Genomic DNA, 5,214 nt, shown 5'->3' on the forward strand with positions numbered 1-5,214 from the left:
CTGAAGTGCAGGGTTACCATCCTGGAAATTTTGTGGTCTCGACTTTCACTGGGGAGCAGTCAGCCTCAGATATCATGGTATTCTGCCTTCCTTGTTCATCTCATTTGTGACTTTGCAATTACATGTGGCCACAGAACAGCACAGACAAGGAGCCACTATCGCAGCCTTCTGCACACCCTGCTCAGATTGCCTCAGAAATAACACTGCATGTTGTGGGAAATGGCAGACCTCTGTTTTAAAAAACAGAGGGGGTTTTAAGAACAGCAGGACTTCCTCCTTACCAAGGGTGAGAAATGTATGCTGGTCGATCTTGGCGTGGCCACTGGGTGCTGAGCAAACCTGCTGCTTTACCTGCATTTGTACAACGGTGTATCAACACACTCTCAACACACTCCCTTTGCAAACGATGCACTTGGATCGCATTTCTGAATCCTTTCATAGTACTGTGTGTGTGGGGAAGCACAAAACAATAAGGAAGGGGAGGTGATGAAAACAGGGAAACAACATCGGCATGCAGCAGGGCAGGATGGGTGCGGATCTGGATTAGGAGAGGGGCAAGAGGGGAGTGCAGGTGCCAGAGCAAACAGGATCACGGGACGCCATGGGAAATGCTGAAGAAGTCAAACATAGACACTGCCAGCAAGCCGCTTTCATAATCCTCAACAGGGAGACAGCTAATGCTGAGTCATAGGGCATTTTGTCATGCACCTGAGTTACATTCTCCCTGGGAAAAATAAAGTGTAATTACCACTTAAAAGCAGTGACAGACAAAAAGGTAGAGAAGAGCCTGCTTTGGTTTTCCCTAGCATGCACCTTGTCTAGTCACTGCAACCTGCAGGAAGTGATGTCAAATGCATTTTCCATATCATTTTCTTACAGCCTTACAGAGCCGTATAGCCACAAAGCACAAGCCAGGAGCACACAGGGTTTCTGTTATTCACAGAAAAATTACTACATCTGAAGTAAAAGGAAGAAAGGTCATAATATTTTTCCCATATAGATTTCTTGACTGATAGGAACTCCTTAGTTTCTGAGTCCACAGCAATAAAAATACTTCACAATTTTACAGCAGTCAATGCGTATTTCTGGTGTACATCAGAGATGTGTGATTTTGAAATGACTTTTAATAATAAAAAATTATGTGGAGAAACAATGCGAGAACGCAGGTCCCTCTGCCCTGGCCTTGAACGTCTTTCTTCCTCTTTGAAATTAAAAGCAATGCCATGGGGGATGCAGAAGGATGTTCTGGCTCATCTGTTCACTGCCATGCTAGCTAAATGTGAGGGCAGACAGCTGCACCAATGGTATTATATTAGATTTTAAGATTACTGAATAATAGATTAAAACAAAATGGCAGTGCCACTAGGTTCAAAAGTATTAAGTGTTCCAAAGAAAGATTAAGCACCTGTATCTGTACTCAGCCCTTTCTCAAAGACAAATTATCTTCTATGTGACTTGCACAGAAAGGAGTCCTGCCGCTGTGATGTTCTATAAATAATTCAGAAGTATGTTGCCATCTGCTGGAGAAAGTACATCTTTTATTACACCAACTGATAAATGTGGGAAAGTGGGTGAGGTTTGAGACATCAAAAACCCTTTCTTGAAATCGGAAAAGAAACAGAAAATTTCTGGTTAAGGATAAATTGGGAGACAAATGCTCCAAGCATAATTTAATTATGCCAATCAGTTAGACATCGTAAGAGAAAACACTTAACTGGAAGAGGTGAGGGAATTAGCATGTTTGTACTCTTTCTTCCTTGTATTTGTACACTCATTTTAGCACTTAATGGGTTACACCCGTGGAGTTTCCATGAGGGCACTTGGTGTGCTTGCTAAAGGACACCATGCTCTGCATTGCGTGTGTGACATCAATATTTTCTGATATTTCACTTGTGGGAAAATTCCTTGAGCTCTTGGATGAGTTGGTCTGTGTTTGCTCCTCTGGCATAAGACAGTTCCATCCAGCCCTTGCTGGTGCAGAAAGCTGGTTTCTGACAATAGGCTTGGAGAGCATGGGAAGGTGGTTAATAGTAGGTGGCAAACTCCTTTCAAGCTTTGATCTTTACCACTGTAAATTACAATTGTTTTATGGCTTCCCTTATAAGTTCCAGCTCAGATTCTCCTACGTAAACATGATACCCATGGGAAGACAACAGTGAAACCTTCTTTCTCCTTGAGTAATAGAAGGAAAGTGGTCAGAGATGCTGCCTGTGCTACCAGGGAAGTGTCACCATTCAAAGGTCTCTAGACTGGGAGACATAGGCATCTGCAGCATTTTCCCCAAAGCAAGTACAGGGGTGGCTGAGAGCTTGGCTGTATATTACCTCTTTGTTAATATTTTATGGATGTTGTTGCTTTGGGAGAAGAACGTGTGTTTGCTTATGGCTTTTATGAATAAGATTTATTTTTTATGATGACAACAGTTATGGAGTGTTCTACAGATAGTGAGATTAAGAGATGACCGGTACCATATCTGCAGTGAAAATCAGTAGGGAAGTCCAGAGTTTAATTAAGATCATAATTGTGTTGCTAGGTAATCTCTGGGTCAATTCAAGACATTTAGATCTCAGATGCATTTGTTATGCCCTTCCCTCTTCCCAAAGCCACATCCTCTTGTCCTCTCTTCTGCACCAGCACATCATGGATCATATGGTCATCTGGTATGGAGCACTGAATGGCTCATTCTGCAAGCACACATGCATTACTGCACATAGCATGGGCTGGGCAGGGCAGCTAGAAATGGCAGAGGTGGTGTCATGGGAGCACAAATTTAGACAAGCTCAATTTCCTGGGAATCTGGACCTCTCATATAGAACATTCGTCCATGCCATTATCTAAAATTGGTCCTGAAAGGCAGTTGAAGAGGTTAGATGTTATACAGCATCTAAATGTTGACAGCTGTGTCCATAGATTGGAGAAAATGTTAACCATTTGAGCTGAATCTGCGTGAGTGTGAGCACAGCCATAGAAATAAGACCAGGATTTGGTTTTCCAGTCGAAACGCATCATCAGAATTGCTCACTGAAATCTCTCCCACAAGTTCCCCTTATCAAGTTAATACTACTACTACTACACACAAAACATAATCATTGTGATTCTCCACATACTCTTAGAGAATCAAAGAGCTGATAAATCCTTTGCCTGCAACCCTTGTTTCCCTACTCTCTTCTGAACCCTGTGAATGCAGTGCTAAGATACAGTTACTGCACGTTTGTAAATTCAGTAATTACAAATGATACTGCAGAAGGATGGAGCAGACTTGTGGGACTGGATTAGCTTTGGGCTGAAGATTCATTTCCAAATAAGGTGAGGATCTGACTTCCAGTTTAACCACACCAAAATAGGATAAAGGTTTCTCATGAGGTATCAGTCCTAACTGAGGCTGCTATCTTCCAAAATGGGAAAGAAAATCTCTTCTACTTCTGGTCCTGAAAAAAAAGATTACGAAAATATGCCCTGATGTACACTTTGAATGGAAATACTCATTATAGCTGAATGCTGAGAAATTTGTGCACAAATTTCAGTTTAGCCTAATGCCCAGTTACATTTTGAGATGGTTCATTTTCCCCTTACTGTAAAAAACTTTTAGTTTCCTACTGCCAGAAGTGACTAAAAAGGCAAAAGTATAAGCATCGTTGTTTAAGGCAAGAGAGAAGACCTCACCTGAAATGAGAGGTCAAACTATATGCTACAGAAAAGGATGACTAGTGTGCTCCAGGAAACTGAAGGAGAAAGTCAACAAGATGTTGGTCTGGTAAATCTTTAGGTAAATCAGAGTGAAATCAAAGTTTTGACTTGACTTTTGCAATGGAAGTTAATGCCGAATGGGAGGATTATTTACTCTACAGGACAGTGTTTGAGCAAGAACAAATGGAATCAGACTAGCCATGGCTTACATTAGAATGGAAATCAGAGTTCAAAATCATGCACAGTCAGTATTTGAGGCAGGAAAGGGCTGGAGCAGTTGCAGAAGGATACCCACGCTTTTAGACAAAGTTTGATGGGAATAGAGAAAAAGCTGTATGATGTGGTATCTGCCAGAGTGGGATAAGGATCTGATACTCCACCATATCTCTTCCTAGCTCATTTTCCTAAACCTAATGGAATTTGTGTGTACTTTCAGAGAAGGAGAAATAGAACGCTTGCTGTTTAAGATGATAAGGATGATTGGAGAGCAAAGGAATGTGGTTTTGTTGTTTTGGTTCAGAGCGGCTACACAAAGATGGTAAACAGCAGAGGCTGGAGCTAGATATGGGGTCCTGCTGGTGCTTGCAAGCTGGCAGTTAGGAAGAGGCACCGTGTGCTTGAATAGAGCAGGCAGAGGTGACCCCCAGTGCTGTGCCCTAGGAGCATCTGGGAGCCCAGCAAGTGTGGGAGCTGTGTCTGTCTCTGTACCATGGAGGAGGCCTGAGGCAGAGTACTCTGGTTAGGAGTTCTGGTTTTTGTGAGAGGCATTTGCAGAAGAAAGGCAGAGGAGGGGGAGACAGAAAGCGTGTAAGCGTGTGCAAAGAGCAACCGTGTGCCATTGCTGCTGGTGGTGCCAGTCAGTGCCAGCTGATGTAAAAGTGGAGCGTGGTGACTGCCTGTCCTGCAGCAGCTGTGTGCCGCAAGCTGCCCTGTAATGCGGGACAACGTTTCTCTGTTCCTGCCAGGGAGCACTGTGAACACTACACTTAATTCAGAGTATATAGCTTACATATCGTATCTACACACACGTTATCATTTTATTTAAGATGAAGTCCAAAAGCGTCCTTTAGGAGTTTAGTTTTTTGTTGATGCCGTTGTTACAAATGCTGCTGCTTAAGCTACAGGTAAATACCAATTGCTGGCGTAACCAGAACAGAATGAAAACTCGATCTCTGAAGCATTATTCAGTGACGCAGAATGTGGGACCAATGTGCTTCACCAGGAAGTTGTGATAAACTTGCAGAGCAAATCCAGCCCACCTCAGGTACAGCCCCACCACACGCTTTGCTGCAGTCAAAAGGAAAAGCTAAAAGGAAAAACTGCGCTAGAGAAAAGTCACAATGTGTCTGTAGAGCAGCGCTTATACACAGCCATTAGATGCATTTGCAGCTGAAGTAAAATAGGTTGGTACATTCACGTAGTGATTTACGAAGCACGCAGCCTGCAAACAACTCCCAGCCCCGGGCACAAACTCACTAACCGCGGTAACGGCCCCACGACCGCCATGTTGCGGCAGGAACGGCCCGC

Source organism: Meleagris gallopavo, chromosome 5 (assembly GCF_000146605.3).
Source record: "Meleagris gallopavo isolate NT-WF06-2002-E0010 breed Aviagen turkey brand Nicholas breeding stock chromosome 5, Turkey_5.1, whole genome shotgun sequence".
In the NCBI taxonomy this organism is placed as follows: domain Eukaryota; kingdom Metazoa; phylum Chordata; class Aves; order Galliformes; family Phasianidae; genus Meleagris; species Meleagris gallopavo.